Below are 20,217 nucleotides of genomic sequence, written 5' to 3'. Positions count from 1 at the left end.
CTTCTAACAAGGATACAATACTTAGGCTTTTAAGATATGGTTGTGATTCTAGTTGTTATACTTACTCATACACATGACATCTAGTCATATTTCACTCCAAAACACTAACCAATATTCTTCTTGCTTCTCAAAGATTTGATGGTGTAGCCTGATAAGTGTGTATTTTGCATGTTTTGAGCATCCATTTGTCATCACTTTAGCATCATATCATCACTGTTTTATACCATTTCACATCATTTGTCATCACTTTGCATGTTTAGGATAGTTTTGCATGCATGTTGCATATTTGCGTTGATTTCAGGTGATTTGGAGCTGTTGACGAGCTATCAGGAAGAAGCGGACCTGATCGTGACAAACCACTCGACCCAGAGGTCGAGTAGGAGCTTCAAGACCTCAAGAGACCACTCGACCCCCAGGTCGAGCAGAGGACATCACCACTTCACTTCACCACTCGAACACGAGGTCGAGTGCCCTCGTCTCCATCACTCGATCACTTCACTCGACCATGAGGTCGAGTGTCTTCACCTTCACTGCCAGACCACTACTCGACCACATCACTCTTCCTAGAGGTCGAGTACCTCCATCACACCACTCGACTGCATACTCGATGACAAGCTTCAGAGCCTTCTTCATTCTGCACTCAACCAGACACTCGAGCACAAGGAGGAAAAGAAGACTCCAGCTATTCACTCGACCTCTCACTCGACCACCTGGGTCGAGTACAGTTCTTAACCCGTCCAAATACTTCGTCGTTTTGAGTGTTAGGGTTTCGGGATATTTGGCTATAAGTAGCATGTACTTCTCATTTTCGCAGAAAAGAAGTTTTTACCTAGTTTTATTTCCGCATACCTTGTGTTCTAGACTTTTTATAATCCAGATTTCTCTTTATCTATTCAGTATTCAGCTTTGGTTCTTGATTTTCGTTTACTGTTGTTCATTCTGTTATCACACTACTGTTACACTGTTGTTATCATGTCTTCAACCTGTTCAACGTTTATGCTTTCTGTTATGATGTCTAAGTAGTGAATAGGTTTCTGAGGATGGGTTAGAGTAGTGTAGAATTCTCAGTATGCTAGGTGATTGAGTATTGATTGATAGATCCCTTCTGGATTAGTTGTTCTTAATGCCTATTGCTTTCTGATCAACTGGAATTTGAGCCCAGACATTTCCGCGCCCAAAAGGTGTTCGATGAAATGTCTGAACCACTAATTCCAGAGATTCGTGACCCTGTACCAAGGTATTGGTTGCAGAGAGCGTTTTGGCTTTAACTTGTTGATTCGTAATGCCTGTTAGGTTAGCTCTCGTCAATGGTGATTGAGTCTGGGACTAGGTTAGCTTGAGAGTCTCTGTTGCGGTGGCACTTAGATTTGGTTAATGAACTTGTTGTCTAGGGTTAATTTATTGAGCATGTCAATCACCTGTAAACTGAGGAAACGAAACTACTCAATTATCCCATCCTTAGGAATTCTTTATCTGATTGATTTTATTGTTTACTCTACTACTGTTTACTGCATATTGTCATCTGTTGCTTAGTTTCTGCAATTCTTTACTGTTACTCGATCTGATACTCGACCACCCAGTTGTCTGGCAACAGACTGTGCAGTCGAGTATCCCTGTTTCATTTCCTGTCTGTTACTCGACCTGTCACTCGACCTCCCCCAGAACTCTGCAAAGAGCTGTGTTGGTCGAGTGTTTTACTGTTTCTGTTTGATTTTCTGTTTTCTGCATGTTCACTTAGGACTGCTGGAACACACCAAAACCTGTTATGCTTGGCTTGACTTAGTGACTTCTGATCACATCTTGATTGTAAGCATCACACCCATTTGGATTGACAACCTAAAATACTACAATGACATGATTGGTGTTTTAGGATAATTGACTAAAAACCTATTATCAATTTGGCGCCGTTGCCAATTGGGTGTTTGTTTGTTACATTTAAGATTTCAGACTTGCTTAGATCAAGTTCTTTTTCAATTTTCTTTTCAGTTACTTACTGTGTTTTTCTTGTTGTCTTCTTGATTTAGGTACACCTCTGCTGTATGCGAACTCGATCAATAGGCAACCAGAACCTTCTTTTCAACGATAACATCAACCGCACAGCCCGCGAACTCAGAAAAAGGAGAACCACAGTCAACCCTGTACCTCAGCAACCACTCGTTATGGCTGAAGAACAGAATCAACAAAATGGCCATGCCAACATTGGTGCTGGAGATGCACCACGTGATCACCGTTAGAGGAAGGGAATTGCACCTCCTGCTATCCAGAACAACAATTTTGAGATTAAGAGTTGTCTCATCTCGATGATTCAGGGGAACAAATTCCATGGTTTGCCAATGGAGGATCCACTCGACCACCTTGATGAATTCGATAGGCTCTGCAACCTAACGAAGATCAATGGTGTCAGTGAAAACGGATTCAAGCTCCGTTTGTTTCCATTCTCCTTGGGCGACAAAGCACATATCTGGGAGAAGAATCTGCCCCATGACTCAATCACCACCTAGGATGATTGTAAGAAGGCTTTTCTGTCAAAGTTCTTCTCCAATGCCAAAACTGCAAGACTCAGAAATGAGATTTCTGGTTTCTCACAGAAGACTGGTGAAAGCTTCTGTGAAGCATGGGAGCGTTTCAAGGGTTACACCAACCAATGCCCTCATCATGGCTTTACTAAAGCCTCTCTTCTCAGCACTCTTTACAGAGGAGTCCTACCACGCATCAGAATGCTTCTGCATACCGCCAGCAATGGGAATTTCCAGAACAAGGATGTTGAAGAAGGCTGAGAATTGGTTGAGAACTTGGCTCAATCAGATGGCAATTACAACGAGGACTGTGATAGGACCGTTAGAGGAACAGCTGACTCTGATGACAAACACAGGAAGGAGATCAAAGCGCTGAATGACAAGCTGGACAGGATTCTTCTTAGCCAGCATAAGCATGTGCACTTCCTTGTTGATGACGAGCAGTATGAAGTCCAAGATGGGGAGGGTAACCAGTTGGAAGAAGTCAGCTACATCAACAACAACCAAGGTGGCTACAAAGGATACAACAACTTCAAAACCAACAATCCCAACCTCTCCTACCGCAGCACAAACGTTGCTAATCCTCAGGATCAGGTGTACCCTCCATAGCAACAACAAGGTCAGAACAAACCTTTTGTTCCCTACAACCAAGGTTTCGTTCCTAAGCAGCAATTCCAGGGGAACTACCAGCAACCACCACCACCTGGGTTTGCACCTCAGCAAAACCAAGGTCCTGCTGCTCCTCACGCTGATATGAAACAAATGCTACAAATGCTACAACAGCTACTTCACGGGCAAGCCTCTGGCTCCATGGAGATGGCAAAGAAGATATCTGAGTTACATAACAAGCTGGACTGTAGCTACAATGATCTCAATGTCAAGATGGAAACACTGAATACCAAAGTCCGTTACTTAGAGGGACATTGTGCATCTTCTTCAGCTCCAAAACAGACAAGCCAACTACTAGGCAAAGCAGTTCAGAATCCAAAAGAATATGCTCATGCTATCACCTTGCGTAGTGGAAAAGCACTTCCAACTAGGGAGGAACCAAACACGGTCACTGAGGACAGTGAAGATCAAGATGGGAAGGATTTAAGTCTCGAGAAAGATCAAGCTGACAAACCACTCGACCAGTCACTCGAGCAACCACTCGAGCTGCCACTCGACAGCGTTACTTGACCGACCACTCGACCTGTCATCCCAGCAGCATCACCAACTGCTCCAAAGCCAGTTGCTGTCAAAAACAAAGAAAAGGTCTTTGTCCCTCCTCCCTACAAACCGCAGCTTCCATTTCCTGGCCGTCACAAGAAAGCGTTGGCAGACAAATATAGAGCTATGTTTGCCAAGAACATTAAGGAGGTTGAGTTGCGGATACCTCTTGTTGACGCTCTAGCGCTAATTCCAGACTCTCACAAGTTTCTGAAAGACTTGATTGTGGAGAGAATTCAAGAAGTGCAAGAGATGGTGGTATTGAGTCATGAATGCAGCGCTATCATACAGAAGAAGATCATTCCTAAGAAGCTTAGTGATCCTGGTTCGTTCACTCTACCGTGCTCTTTAGGTCCATTGGCTTTCAATAGATGCCAATGCGATTTAGGAGCATCAGTCAGTCTCATGCCGCTTTCTGTCGCCAAAAGATTGGGGTTCACTCAATACAAGTCCTGCAATATATCCCTCATCCTAGCTGACAGATCAGTGAGGATTCTTCATGGTTTGCTCGAAAACCTCCCAATCAGGATCGGTGCTGTGGAGATACCTACTGACTTCGTAGTCCTGGAGATGGATGAAGAGCCCAAGGACCCGTTGATTCTAGGGAGACCTTTCTTAGCCACTGCAGGAGCTATGATTGATGTCAAGAAAGGGAAAATTGATCTAAACCTTGGCAAAGACTTTAGGATGACCTTTGATGTCAAAGACGCGATGAAGAAGCCTACCATAGAAGGGCAACTCTTTTGGATCGAAGAAATGGATCAGTTAGCTGATGAGTTACTGGAAGAGGTGGCAGAAGAAGATCATCTTAACAGTGCTTTAACCAAAAGTGGTGAAGATGGGTTCTGCATTTAGAAACATTGGGATACCAGAAGCTGTTAGACTCCCATAAAGCGATGGAAGAATCAGAACCCTTTGAGGAATTAAATGGACCAGGAACAGAGGTAATGGTAATGAGCGAAGAAGGGTCAACTCGAGTTCATCCTGCACTCTCGAGGACGTACTCAAGCAACCACTCGACCTTGTCTTCCGACGAACCTAGGGAGCCGATCATTCCAACTTCAGATGACTGGTCTGAACTTAAGGCACCGAAGGTTGATCTCAAACCACTTCCAAAAGTTCTAAGGTACGCATTCCTTGGTCCAAACTCTACTTACCCTGTGATCATTAATGCTGAGTTAAATAGTGATGAAGTGAACCTGCTATTATCTGAGGTTAGAAAGTATAGGAGAGCAATTGGTTATTCATTATCCGACATTAAGGGAATTTCACCTAGTTTATGCAACCATAGGATCCATCTTGAAAACGAATCCTATTCCAGCATTGAACCACAGAGGAGGTTAAATCCCAATTTGAAAGAAGTAGTGAAAAAAGAAATTTTGAAACTGCTTGATGCTGGTGTCATCTACCCTATCTCTGATAGTACTTGGGTTTCTCCAGTGCATTGCGTCCCTAAAAAGGGTGGAATGACTGTTGTCAAAAATGAAAAAGATGAACTGATACCTACTACAACTATAACTGGTCATAGAATGTGCATAGATTATAGGAAGTTGAATGCTGCATCTAGGAAAGATCATTTTCCTTTACCATTCATTGACCAAATGCTTGAACGATTAGCTAATCATCCATATTATTGCTTTCTTGATGGATACAGTGGTTTCTTTCAAATACCAATTCACCCTAATGATCAAGAAAAAACCACTTTCACGTGTCCTTATGGAACTTTTGCCTATAAGAGAATGCCATTTGGTTTATGCAATGCTCCTGCAACATTTCAGAGGTGTATGACCTCTATATTTTCAGACTTAATTGAGGAGATGGTGGAGGTTTTCATGGACAATTTTTCGGTCTATGGCCCCTCTTTCTCCTCATGTTTGTTGAATCTTGGCAGGGTATTGACCAGGTGCGAGGAGACGAATCTTGTTCTCAATTGGGAAAAGTGTCATTTCATGGTGAAGGAAGGCATAGTATTGGGTCACAAGATATCAGAGAAAGGTATAGAGGTTGACAAAGGAAAAGTTGAAGTAATGATGCAGCTGCAGCCACCAAAAACGGTGAAGGACATCAGAAGCTTCCTTGGTCATGCTGGATTCTATAGAAGATTCATTAAAGACTTCTCCAAGATAGCCCGACCGTTAACCAGACTATTGTGCAAGGAAACCGAATTTGAATTCGATGATGACTGCCTCAAATCCTTTCAAACCATCAAGGACGCTTTGGTATCTGCTCCGGTCGTTCGAGCGCCTAATTGGGACTATCCATTTGAAATCATGTGTGATGCATCGGATTACGCAGTAGGAGCTGTTTTAGGCCAGAAAATAAACAAGAAGCTTCATGTCATATATTACGCCAGCCGAATGTTGGATGACGCTCAGGGAAGATATGCAACAACTGAGAAGGAGCTTCTAGCTGTTGTATTCGCATTTGAAAAGTTCAGAAGCTATTTGGTTGGATCAAAGGTAACTGTCTATACAGACCATGCAGCTTTGAGGCATCTGTATGCCAAGAAGGATACTAAACCAAGACTGTTAAGATGGAAACTTTTATTGCAAGAGTTTGACATGGAGATAGTAGATAAGAAAGGCATTGAAAATGGCGCAGCGGACCATCTGTCAAGGATGAGAATTGAAGAACCACTTCCGATAGACGATTCAATGCCAGAAGAACAGCTCATGGTTATAGAGTTCTTCGGAAAAAGCTACAGTGGGAAAGAGTTCCACCAGTTAAATGCTGTTGAAGGAGAATCTCCATGGTATGCTGATCACGTCAATTACTTGGCATGCAGAGTAGAGCCTCCCAACCTGACAAGTTATGAAAGGAAGAAGTTTTTCAGAGACATACACCATTACTACTGGGATGAGCCTTATCTTTACACTCTCTGTGAAGATAAGATCTACAGGAGATGTGTCTCAGAAGATGAAGTGGAAGGTATCCTGCTGCATTGCCATGGCTCAGCATATGGTGGTCACTTCGCGACGTTCAAGACAGTGTCCAAGATTCTTCAAGCAGGCTTTTGGTGGCCAACAATGTTTAAGGACGCTCAGGAGTTTGTATCAAAGTGTGATTCATGCCAGAGAAAAGGCAACATCGGCAGAAGAAATGAGATGCCTCAGAATCCAATCTTGGAAGTTGAGATCTTTGATGTATGGGGGATTGATTTTATGGGTCCATTCCCATCTTCATACGGTAATAAATATATACTGGTCGCCGTAGACTACGTATCAAAGTGGGTCGAAGCTATTGCTAGTCCTACCAACGATGCAAAAGTTGTGCTGAAGTTGTTCAAAACCATAATCTTCCCAAGATTTGGAGTTCCCAGGGTAGTAATCAGTGATGGCGGAAAGCATTTCATCAACAAGGTTTTTGAGAACCTCTTGAAGAAGCATGGGGTAAAGCACAAGGTCGCCACTCCTTATCATCCACAGACAAGCGGGCAGGTTGAGATCTCCAATAAGGAGATAAAAACAATTCTGGAAAAGACTGTTGGGATTACAAGGAAAGACTGGTCTGCAAAGCTAGATGATGCATTATGGGCTTACAGGACAGCCTTCAAGACCCCCATAGGTACAACTCCTTTCAATCTTCTCTATGGAAAATCATGTCATCTACCCGTTGAGCTCGAGTACAAAGCAATGTGGGCGGTAAAACTTCTGAACTTTGACATAAAAACTGCTGAGGAGAAGCGATTGATCCAACTCAGTGACCTCGATGAGATCCGTCTAGAAGCTTATGAAAGTTCTAAAATCTACAAGGAGAGAACCAAGCTTTTCCATGACAAGAAGATCATCACTAAGGATTTCCAGGTTGGTGATCAGGTGCTGCTATTCAACTCTCGCTTGAAACTCTTTCCAGGAAAACTTAAATCCAGATGGTCTGGCCCCTTCTGCATCACTGAGGTCCGTCCTTATGGAGCAGTCACTCTAGCTGGTAAGAGTGGAGATTTTACAGTAAATGGTCAAAGGCTCAAGAAATACTTAGCAAACCAAATCCTTCCAGAGTTGACATCGGTTCATCTCCAGGAGCTTCTTGATGATCAAAGGAGTAAAGGAGTCAAGCTAATGACTTTAAACAAGCTCACTTGGGAGGAAGTCCCATGACTATCCTTGTAAATAATTTTTACTTTCTTGATATTTTTGATTTGTTTTAGTTGTGTTTGTGGTTTTCAGAGACAAGAGAACAACGCGGAGATAGAGTAAAAATTCAAAACATTTACTCTACAGAAGACCTGGAGATCGAGTGTACAGCCCGTTGGAGTACAAAATTTTGAAAATCTTCTGTTGCACCTGGAGACCTTGCACTCGAGTACATTGGTCGAGTATGTGTGATGTTTAAAACCCAAAAATTTTTAAATCATCATTTTACTCGACCAACAGAAGCTACAGAGACTTGCAGAAATTTCCTATAGTTTACAGTAGGTTTTCTGCAAAATTTTCTCAATCAACAGTGTGTGGACCACGCGCTGAGGATAAGCTGGAGAGAGAATCTAAAATTCAACCTAGACCACTCATTTTGAAGCGCTACTCGACCACTCCAAATCCACTCGACCTTCCTCTTTTCATTTCACCGCCGACACTCTAATCTCCCTACTCCACAAATCGCCGTCCAAACAGCTACTCGACCTCTGATAATTTCACTCGACCACCTAGCCGCCGTCACCAGCTCATTCCCTCCGTCACCCGACCAAACCACTTCACTCGATTCCTTCTGTATACTCGACCAATTCATCCACATCAACCGCCGTCTCTTTCATAAAAAATCGCTCGACCTCGCTTCCCGGTCTCGTAGAGGCACTCGACTGACGCCGTCCTAGCCGACTTCAAAAACTCACTCGACCTCGTGAAAGCACTCGACCCCTGCAAAATTCTACTCGGCTTCTTGTTCGTGAATTCAGTAGAGCCTTCCAACTTCAGAGAAGCTACTCGACCACTAGCTTTCACGATTCACTCTATCTCCACGATTCACTCGACCGGCTGTAGCATTCCAACTCGACCTGTGAGAAGATACTCGATTCAATTCATCTAAGCTCAGAAACAGCTCAGGTTACTCGAGTACAGAATTGTACTCGACCAATTCAATCTGTTTCATTGCCTATTGACAATAATTTTGGTTTCATTGCTATCTTTGAGACTAACCTATTGACATTTCAGCTTTGAGTTCTAAATCCCTACAGGAGAATCATGAGCAATTACAGTGGCAGTTCTTCTGTTGATCCTGACTACAACATGGATGAGACAGAATCGTCATCTTCAAGGCCAGAGAGAGAACAGAGAGAATACGAAAGTTTCAGAAGGAAAGCTGAGATAGCCCGAGGAAAGAGAGCGATGACAGAGAGGTATGAGCTTATAGACGAAGATCTGGAAGACGAGTACATGCCTGAACAGACTCGCAGAGCTACCAAACTTCTGCACAAGCCCAACATATTGCCTGCTGAGGAATATGTTAGGCTTTTCAAGCTGAATGAGTTCTGTAGCACGAGGTATCCTTGCTCGACCTCACTTGCACAACTCGGATTGTTAGAAGATGTTCAGCACCTGTACCAAAGTTGTCATCTGGACACTCTGATGGCTTATCCGTATGTAGCATATGAAGATGAGACAATACAATTCCTCTCCACACTGCAAGTAGAGCTCTACTAAGGTATGACCTCTGATGAGTTGGATTGTGAAGGATTGGGATTCTTGCGATTTTCTGTGTATGGTCATGAGTATAGGTTATCAATCAAGCGATTGGAAGGATTGTTTGGCTTCCCCAGTGGAATGGGATCTAAGCCAAAGTATGAAAGAGAAGAGCTGAAAGACTTGTGGATCACCATTGGCAGCTCTGTACCGTTGAATGCTTCCAAGTCAAAGAGCAATCAGATACGCAGCCCTGTCATCAGGTACTTCCAGCGTTCTGTAGCCAACGTACTCTACTCCTGAGAGATTACAGGGACTGTCACTAACTCTGATATGGAGATGATCGCAATGGCCCTCAAGGGAACTCTTCGCCAAACTAAGAATGGTATGCCCCTCCAGGGTGAAATTAATGACACACCCCTAGATGTACTTCTTCTGATCCATTTGTGTGGATACAAGAGTTGGGCTGTCACCAATAACCGCAAGAGAGCACGAGGCGCTCTGTGCGTAGGTGGCGTTGTGACACCGATTCTGATAGCTTGTGGAGTCCCACTCATTTCTGCTGGACTCGAGCCGCGAGCAATGGATATCGAGCACCTACGTCACTGCGAATTCCTGGAGTTTGCAATGGTTGACGATCTCCACAGGTTCAGGTTTGAGCACTCTACAGACAGGAGAGCTAACATCCTTCTCCCTAGCCATGAGGTCACACGGATAATAGAGGGAGATAACATTGATTTTAGGCCTGAGATTGGACGCCTCTACTATGAGAACGCTCCGCCATTGGATGAGGATGATCTTCTTGAAGAAGCTGCCTCGGATGGGATGGATGAAGATAGGGCAGTGAAGTTCGACACTAGCATGTATCACTTTGCTGAACATGTACCTCCAGCGAGGCAGAGCAAGAGCTTGACTGAAGCTCATAAAAATAACAGTAAATTGCAGAAGTGGTGCAAGAAGCAGGACAAGCTGATCGCCAAGTGTTTCAAGCTTCTGACAGATAAGCTGAGTTGCTCTTCCTCCACCACTGCTATTCCACAGGTACAGCCTCCTATGGAGATGCCATCGAGTAGAATTAATGCACCTGCGCACAGGCCTGAGCTTAGCGAGCAGAGAGTCCCACATGTCCAGGCTAGGCATTTGTCATTCGAATCCTGGGAACACAAGAGAAGAAGGAAGGCTACACTCACTCGATCTAGCAGCAGATCACGCCTCATTTACTCGAGGAGATCACTCGACCGCGGTACTGGCCGCAGCAGAAGGAGAGAGGTCGAGTTTCCTCAGAGCGGTGCTGGCCGCCACAGAGCTGATGAGGTCGAGTACCCACCTGCTGGAGCTGATACAGAACAAGGAGGTTCGTCTATGGCCTGGGAGCAATCGCAGGCAGCCATTGACGAGCAACTACGTTCATTCTTCGACTGAGGTAAGCGCCTCACTTCACCATTGTATTATACCGTCTGTTGTGATTTGTTTCTTCATTTTTTGTTTCTGTGATTGGATTTGTCCTGAGTACTCTCTTCCAAGTTTATTCACACAGTGGACTGTGTGATTTAAGTTTGGGGGAGGGCTCAGGAAGTGTGTGTTGCATTGTGTATATTTTTGAGTCTACATTCATCTAAGGCATAGAAAAACCAAAAAATTTGAAAAATTTCAGAAAATGATTTCACAAAAAAAAAAGAGTGTTCATGTAGTTGCATCACATTTAGGATCGAGTCTAGAGTGTTTCATTTAGGATTGTTGCATATGCATAGGGGATGATGATGAGATAGCCTTGTAAGCATTTTGATTCACCGGATAAACTCAGTGCCCTCGTTGCTAGTTGTCTGTTGCATAGTCAATGAATTTGAAAAAAAAAAAAACTGAACCATGCCTAGATTGCTCTACTCGACCACACTGTCATGATCTGATACCATTCCCTATCAATTTGATCCTGAATCTGATCTTTAATTATCATGTCTGCATCAAATTTGAACTCATGGATACCCTAAAATACTTGGATTTTCTTATTCATTTTGATCACTCTTGTTAATCCAAGTAGCTGACTCTCCTTATTAGAACAGTTAACCCAAACCCAAACCTAGACTTTCTTTCAAGCCCTATATCACTTGTGAGTGTTTGTGAGGTCTTATTCCGATTAAGCTTGGTAGAAAGTGTTAGGTTCGTAACGACAGAGATAGTGTCTCATGTAGTTCTAGTTCGCATTTTTCGGACTAGATAGGACTAGGTGGGCGCTTATACTTTGGGTTGGGATGTGTTTAAAAGAAAAAAAAAAAAGGGGTTGATTCAATGATAAGAAAAGGTAGAAGACTCTAGGTGAAGTAAGCTAAAGAAGCAGAAAAAGTCTAGTAAAGGTTTTGGGATTTGTAAAGAAAAAAAAGAGTTCTTGTTAGCTATTGGAGATGGGCAAAAGCCCTTGGCTTTAAAATGTTAAAAACAGGAACCTTAGTTGTTAAAGAAATCCAAATCCGCTAGATGTAACAAAGTGTTGAGAAAGCTTCTCCTAGAGTTAAGAGAAAAGAAAAGAATGATTAGAAAAAGGGCTTAAAAGATTCATGAATGCAAAGGGTAGAGTTTAGTTCTTGTATTGGGATTGGAGATGGGATTACCATTAGTGCTTCATTTGATGTACTCTGGGTAGATGGGATCTTATCTCTGTAGGCATAGCTTGGGACTTACCTTTAGCATTCTACTAAAGCTTAATCATTTTTTGAGAGATCCCCTGTTACTGAAGCCTATTCTGTAAGGGACCATCTTTGTCTCTTGACCTTTTACCTTAACCAAATGAGTTCTTTGATGATGCATTGCTTGATTCACGTTCCAAAACTAATGAATGTTAAAGGGATTGGTAGATTTGAAAACTTATGTAGGTCGAGCATATGAGTCGGATTGATTGATTGATGAGGCATGGCTAACGTTTTTAAGTAGAATTCGATCTTGCAGCTTAGAACTTTCAACTTGGACATTGATTTCATCTGGTTTATCTAGTGCTTTGGCTCTGAGTCCCCGCTTTCAAACCTCACCTCCAGCTTGTTCTTGATTGTTTGCTTGAGGGCAAGCAAAGACTAAGTTTGAGGGAGTTGATAAGTGTGTATTTTGCATGTTTTGAGCATCCATTTGTCATCACTTTAGCATCATATCATCACTGTTTTATACCATTTCACATCATTTGTCATTACTTTGCATGTTTAGGATAGTTTTGCATGCATGTTACATATTTGCGTTGATTTCAGGTGATTTGGAGCTGTTGACGAGCTATCTGGAAGAAGCGGACCTGATCGTGACAAACCACTCGACCCAGAGGTCGAGTAGGAGCTTCAAGACCTCAAGAGACCACTCGACCCCCAGGTCGAGCAGAGGACATCACCACTTCACTTCACCACTCGACCACGAGGTCGAGTGCCCTCGTCTCCATCACTCGATCACTTCACTCGACCATGAGGTCGAGTGTCTTCACCTTCACTGCTAGACCACTACTCGACCACATCACTCTGCCTAGAGGTCGAGTACCTCCATCACACCACTCGACTGCATACTCGATGACAAGCTTCAGAGCCTTCTTCATTCCGCACTCAACCAGACACTCGAGCACAAGGAAGAAAAGAAGACTCCAGCTATTCACTCGACCTCTCACTCGACCACCTGGGTCGAGTACAGTTCTTAACCCGTCCAAATACTTCGTCGTTTTGAGTATTAGAGTTTCGGGATATTTGGCTATAAGTAGCATGTACTTCTTATTTTCGCAGAAAAGAAGTTTTTACCTAGTTTTATTTCCGCAGACCTTGTGTTCTAGACTTTTTGTAATCCAGATTTCTCATTATCTATTCAGTATTCAGCTTTGGTTCTTGATTTTCGTTTACTGTTGTTCATTCTGTTATCACACTACTGTTACACTGTTGTTATCATGTCTTCAACCTGTTCAACGTTTATGCTTTCTGTTATGATGTCTGAGTAGTGAATAGGTTTCTGAGGATGGGTTAGAGTAGTGTAGAATTCTTAGTATGCTAGGTGATTGAGTATTGATTGATAGATCCCTTCTGGATTAGTTGTTCTTAATGCCTATTGCTTTCTGATCAACTGGAATTTGAGCCCAGACATTTCCGCGTCCAAAAGGTGTTCGATGAAATGTCTGAACCACTAATTCCAGAGATTCGTGACCCTGTACCAAGGTATTGGTTGCAGGGAGCGTTTTGGCTTTAACTTGTTGATTCGTAATGCCTATTAGGTTAGCTCTCGTCAATGGTGATTGAGTCTGGGACTAGGTTAGCTTGAGAGTCTCTGTTGCGGTGGCACTTAGATTTGGTTAATGAACTTGTTGTCTAGGGTTAATTTATTGAGCATGTTAATCACCTGTAAACTGAGGAAACGAAACTACTCAATTATCCCATCCTTAGGAATTCTTTATCTGATTGATTTTATTGTTTACTCTACTACTGTTTACTGCATCCTGTCATCTGTTGCTTAGTTTCTACAATTCTTTACTGTTACTCGATCTGATACTCGACCACCCAGTTGTTTGGCAACAGACTGTGCAGTCGAGTATCCCTGTTTCATTTCCTGTTTGTTACTCGACCTGTCACTCGACCTCACCCTGAGCTCTGCAAAGAGCTGTGTTGGTCGAGTGTTTTACTGTTTCTGTTTGATTTTCTGTTTTCTGCATGTTCACTTAGGACTGCTGGAACACACCAAAACCTGTTATGCTTGGCTTGACTTAGTGACTTCTGATCACATCTTGATTGTTAGTATCACACCCATTTGGATTGACAACCTAAAATACTACAATGACATGATTGGTGTTTTAGGATAATTGACTAAAAAGCTATTATCATAGCCGAAGTCCATATGAGTCTTTGTCTTTGTATCTTCTAACAAGGATACAATACATAGGCTTTTAAGATCCGGTTGCGGTTCTAGTTGTTATACTCAGTCATACACATGACATCAAGTCATATTTGACTCCTAAACACTAACCAAGCTTCTTCTTGCTTCTCAAAGCTTTGATGGTGTAGCTAAACTACGTATGAGTCTTTGACTATGTATCTTCTAACAAGGAAACACTACTTAGGCTTTTAAGATCTAATTACGGTTTAAGTTCTTATACTCAATCATACACATGACATCAAGTCATATTCGACTCCAAAACACTAACCAAGATTCTTCTTTGTTCTCAAAGCTTTGATGGTGTAGCCGAAGTCTCTATGCGTCTTTGTCTTTGTATCTTTTAACAATGATACAATACTTAGGCTTTTAAGATCACCTGGCGGTTCTACTTGTTATACTCACTCAAACACATGACATCTAGTCGTATTTGACTCCAAAACACTAACCAAGCTGCTTCTACTTCTCAATGCTTTGATGGTGTAGCTAAACTCCGTATGAGTCTTCAGCTTTGTATCTTCTAACAAGGAAACACTACTTAGGCTTTTAAGATCCGGTTGCAGTTTAAGTTCTTATACTCAATAAACCACATGACATCAAGTTATATTCGACTCCAACACACTAACCAAGCTTCTTCTTTATTCTCAAAGCTTTGATGGTGTAACCGAAGTCCGTATGAGTCTTTGTCTTTATATCTTTTAACAAGGATACAATACTTAGGCTTTTAAGATCAGGTTGCGGTTCTAGTTGTTATACTCACTCATTCACATGAAGTCTAGTCGTATTTGACTCCAAAACACTAACCAAGCCTCTTCTTGCTTCTCAAAGCTTTGATGGTGTAGCTAAACTCCGTATGAGTCTTTCGCTTTGTATCTTCTAACGAGGAAACACTACTAAGGCATTTAAAGCCCAAGTTGCGGTTTAAGTTCTTATACTAAATCATACACATCACATCAAGTCATATTCGACTCCAAAACACTAACCAAGCTTCTTCTCGCTTCTCAAAGCTTTGATGGTGTAGTCTGTATGAGTCTTTCTCTTTGTACCTTCTAACAAGGATACAATACTTAGGTTTTAATATCCGGTTGCGGTTCTAGTTGTTATACTCACTCATACACATGACATCTATTCATATTTGACTCTACAACACTAACCAAGCCTCTTCTTGCTTCTCAAAGCTTTGATGGTGTAAATAAAGTCCAGATGAGTCTTTGGCTTTGTATCTTCTAACAAGGAAACACTACTTAGGCTTTTAAGATCCGGTTGTGGTTTAAGTTCTTTTACTGAATCATACACATGACATCAAGTCATATTCGATTCCAAAACACTAACCAAGCTTCTTCTTGCTTCTCAAAGCTTTGATGGTGTAGCCGAAGTCCGTATGAGTCTTTTTCTTTGTATCTTCTAACAAAGATTCAATACTTAGGTTTTTAAGATTCAGTTGTTGTACTAGTTGTCATACTCACTCTTACACATGACATCTAGTAATATTTGACTCCAAAACACTAACAAAGCTTCTTCTTGCTTATCAAAGCTTTGATTGTGTAGTCAAAGTTCGTATGAGTCTTTGTCTTTGTATCCTCTAAGAAGGATACAATACTTAGGCTTTTGAGATCTGGTTGCGATTCTAGTTGTTATACGCACTCATACACATGACATCTAGTCTTACTCTAAAACACTTAGCAAGCTTCTTCTTGCTTCTCAAAGCTTTGATGGTATAGCAGAAGTCTGTATGAGTCTTTGTCTTTGTATCTTCTAATAAAGATTCAATACTTAGGCTTTTATGATTCGGTTGCGATCCTATTTGTCATATTCACTCATACATATGACATCTAATAATATTGACTCCAAAACACTAACCAAGCTTCTTCTTGCTTCTCAAAGCTTTGATGGTGTAGCTAAAGTCTGTATGAGGCTTTGGCTTTGTATCATCTAACAAGGAAATACTACTTAGGCTTTTAAGCTCGGGTTGCGGTTTAAGTTCTTATACTGAATCATACACATGACATCAAGTCATATTCGACTCCAAAACACTAACCAAGCTTCTTCTTGCTTCTCAAAGCTTTGATGGTGTAGTCGAAGTCTTTATGAGTCATTGTCTTTGTATCTTCTAACAAGGATACAATACTTAGGTTTTAAAACCCCGTGGCGGTTCTAGTTGCTATACTCACTCATACACATGACATCTAGTCATATTTGACTCCACAACATTAACCAAGCCTCATCTTGCTTCTCAAAGCTTTGATGTTGTAAATGAAGTCCGTATGAGTCTTTGGCTTAGTATCTTCTAACAAGGAAACACTACTTAGGCTATTAAGATCCGGTTGCGGTTTAAGTTCTTATACTGAATCATACACATGACATCAAGTCATATTCGACTCCAAAACACTAACCAAGCTTCTTCTTGCTTCTCAAAGCTTTGATGGTGTAGCCGAAGTCCGTATGAGTCTTTTTCTTTGTATCTCCTAACAAAGATTCAATACTTAGGCTTTGAAGATCTGGTTGCGGTTCTAGTTGTTATACTCACTCATACACATGACATCAAGTCATATTTGACTCCAAAAACAAACCAAGCTTGTTTTTGCTTCTCAAAGCTTTGATGGTGTAGCTAAACTCCCTATGAGTCTTTGGCTTTGTATCTTCTAACAAGGAAACTCTACTTAGTCTTTTAAGATCCGATTGCGATTTAAGTTCTTATACTCAATAATGCACATCACATCAACTCATATTTGACTCCAAAACACTAACCAAGCTTCTTCTTGCTTCTCAAAGCTTTGATAGTATAGCCGAAGTTCGTATGAGTCTTTGTCTTTATATCTTCTAACAAGGATACAATACTTAGGCTTTTAAAATCCGGTTGCGGTTCTAGTTGTTATACTCACTCATACACGTGACATCTAGTCATATATGACTCCACAACACTAACCAAGCCTCTTCTTGCTTCTCAAATCTTTGATGGTGTAGATGAAGTCCGTATGAGTCTTTGGCTTTGTATCTTCTAACAAGGAAACACTATATAGGCTTTTATGATCGAGTTGCGGTTTAAGTTCTTATACTCAATCATACACATCACATTAAGTCATATTTGACTCCAAAACACTAACTAAGCTTCTTCTTGCTTGTCAAAGCTTTGATGGTGAGCCGAAGTCCGTATGAGTCTTTGTCTTTGTATCTTCTAACAAGGATACAATACTTAGGCTTTTAAAATTCGGTTGCGGTTCTATTTGTTATACTCACTCATACAAAGCATAAGTATGAGTGAGTATAACAACTAGAACCGCAACCAGATCTTAAAAGCCTAAGTATTGTATCCTTGTTAGAAGATACAAAGACAAGCACTCATACGGACTTCGTCTACACCATCAAAACTTTGAGAAGCAAGAAGAAGCTTTGTTAGTGTTTTGGAGTCGAATATGAAATGATGTGAGAGCTAACCTTACAGGCATTACGAAAAAGTACCTTTAGGTTAAAATTTGGGAGTAAAAAAAAAAATGGAAAAATTTCATTGTCCTTCCTGTTTCGTCGGAGGGCTCTCTCTGGGCTTTCCGAAAAGGTATCACATGCCAAGTTCTCATAATCTAAAAGTTATTGAGTCATAAAAGTTTTAACAAAAAAAAGATAAAAACTAAAAAAAAAAAAAAGGGATGCAACACGAGGACTTCCTAGGAGGTCACCCATCCTAATACAACTCTCGCCCAAGCACGGTTAACTATAGAGTTCCGATGGGATCAGGTGCATTAGTGCTCGTATGATCACATCGGTTACTACATCCAATAAAATCGTATGTATTCTTTTTTGAAGACTTTATGATCTATTCGCCGTGGGTCCCACCAGCTATGTAGGAATACCATATCTTGTTTATTCGAGCTTTGATACATGCAAAATATTCAAAACAATGTTCGAACATATAATTTTTGCCCCGTAATATAGCATAGATCACGAAAAGGCCCAAAAAAGTACCTTATGTTCAAAATTTGGAGTAGGAAAAAAAACCAATGGAATTATTCCATTGCCCTTCCTCTATGTCGGAGAGCTCTCTTTGAGCTTTGCGAAAAGGTATCTCATCCCAAGTTTGGACTCACAGTCTAAAAGTTATACAGTCATAAATTTTTAACAAAGAAAAAGAGAAAAACCAAAAAAAAATGAGGGATGCAACACGAGAACTTCTCAGGAGGTCTTCCATCCTAGTACTACTCTCGCCCAAGCATGCTTAATTGCGGAGTTCTGATGGGATCCGGTGAATTAGTGCTGGTATGATTGCATTTGTTTATATATGCAATGCAATCGTATTTATTTGCTTTTGAAAACTTTAAGAACCATTTATCGTGGGTCCCACCCGCTATGTAAGGATACCCCATCTACTTGATAATAGGTTTTTAAGATCAATTAATCCTAAAGCAATATCATGTCGTTGTAGTACTGAATGTTGTCAATCCAAAAGGGTATGATGCTAGCAATCAAGATGCAATCAGAGTTCACAGAGTCAAGCCAAGCAATAATAGGTTTTGGGGTTTCTAGTAGGCCTAAGTGAACATGCAGAAAACAAAAATTCAAGCAGAAACAGTTAAAACACTCGACCAACACAGCTCGTTGCCAAGCACTGGGTGTGGTCGAGTGACAGGTCGAGTAACAGACAGAAAATGTAACAGGGATTCTCGACTGCACAGTCTCTTGCCAGACAACTGGGTAGTTGCCAAACAACTGGGTGGTCGAGTATCACGCAAGAAATGCAAAAAGTAAACAACATGCAGCAAGATGCAGTAAACAAAGCAGATTAAACAAAGAAATCAATTAGATGAGAAAGTCCCGAGGATGGGGTAATTGAGTAGTTTCGTTTCCTCAGTTTACAGGTGATTGACATGCTCAATAAATTATCCCTAGAAAACAAGTTCGATAACCAAATCTAAATGCCACCGCAACAGAGACCCTCAAGTTAAACCAGTCCCAGACTCAATCACCATTGACGAGAGCTAACCTAACAGGCATTACGAATCAACAAGTTAAGCCAAAACGCTCCTTGTAACCAATACCTTTGTACAGAGCCATGAATGTCTGGGCTCAAATTCCAGTTGATCAAAAAACAATATGCATTAAGAATAACTAATCCATAAGGGATCTATAAATCAAACTCAACCACCTAGCATACTGAGAATTCTAAACTATTCTAACCCATCCTCAGAAACCTAGTCACTACTCAGACATCATTGTAGAAAGAATAAACGATGATAAGAATGAAAACATGATAGCAACAGAGTAATATCAAGATGATAACATGATGAAAAACTTAGTAAACGAAATGAAAAGCAAATACTGAATAGATTAAGAGAAATTCGGATTACAAAATGTCAAGAACACACAGTGTCTGCCGAATTAAAACTTTTTTGGAAAATGTAAAGTACATGCTACTTATTGTTGGAAAATATTCTGAAACCCTAATACTTAAAACGACACAGTATTGGGATGGATTTAAGAACGGCACTCGACCCAGGTGGTCGAGTGATTGGTCGAGTGGTAAGCTGGAGTCTTCTTCTCTTCCTTATGCTCGAGTGTCTGATTGAGTGCAGAATGGAGAAGACTTTGAAGCTGGCAGTCGAGTATGATGTCGAGTGGTGGATGATGGTGGTACTCGACTATGTAATCGAGTGGAGGTGATCGAGTGAACGTGGAGTGGTAGAGATGGTGATACTCGACCAGGGTGTCGAGTGGTGGAGAGAAGTGGTGATGCCTTCTACTCGACCAGGGGGTCGAGTGGTGAACCAGAGTGTTGCGGTCGAGTGACTGGCTGCGGAGGTGTGATCGGGTGCTTCAGAAATTCCAGGATGGCAGTACTCTACCTCAGGGTCGAGTATATTGATATGATTAGGTCCATTTCATCCAATTAGCTTGCCAACAGCTCCAAATCACCTGAAAACAACATAAATATGCAACATTCATGCAAAATTATCCTAAACATGCAAAGTGATGACAAATGATGAGAAATGGTATAAAACAGTGGTAATATG

The 20,217-nt window shown here is 41.4% G+C and overlaps 5 pseudogenes across 5 annotated transcripts; 4 read left to right on the top strand and 1 right to left on the bottom strand.

Moving 5' to 3' along the window:
- Positions 1 to 252: 252 nt before the first annotated feature.
- Positions 253 to 855, top strand: AT5G32430 (annotated as a pseudogene; the record flags this gene model as incomplete). Its single annotated transcript has 1 exon — positions 253 to 855.
- Positions 856 to 2,039: 1,184 nt separating this feature from the next.
- AT5G32426 lies at positions 2,040 to 7,822 on the top strand (annotated as a pseudogene; the record flags this gene model as incomplete). Its single annotated transcript has 1 exon — positions 2,040 to 7,822.
- Positions 7,823 to 8,902: 1,080 nt separating this feature from the next.
- On the top strand, positions 8,903 to 10,762 carry AT5G32423 (annotated as a pseudogene; the record flags this gene model as incomplete). The annotated part of the gene is made up of 1 exon: positions 8,903 to 10,762.
- A 1,759-nt stretch (positions 10,763 to 12,521) lies between these two features.
- AT5G32420 lies at positions 12,522 to 13,127 on the top strand (annotated as a pseudogene; the record flags this gene model as incomplete). Its single annotated transcript has 1 exon — positions 12,522 to 13,127.
- Positions 13,128 to 19,681: 6,554 nt separating this feature from the next.
- Positions 19,682 to 20,084, bottom strand: AT5G32410 (annotated as a pseudogene; the record flags this gene model as incomplete). Its single annotated transcript has 2 exons — positions 19,682 to 20,018; positions 20,050 to 20,084.
- Between the last annotated feature and the right edge of the window lie 133 nt (positions 20,085 to 20,217).

This window comes from Arabidopsis thaliana, chromosome 5 (genome assembly GCF_000001735.4).
Source record: "Arabidopsis thaliana chromosome 5, partial sequence".
NCBI lineage: Eukaryota > Viridiplantae > Streptophyta > Magnoliopsida > Brassicales > Brassicaceae > Arabidopsis > Arabidopsis thaliana.
This window is presented reverse-complemented; position numbering and strand designations above follow the sequence as displayed.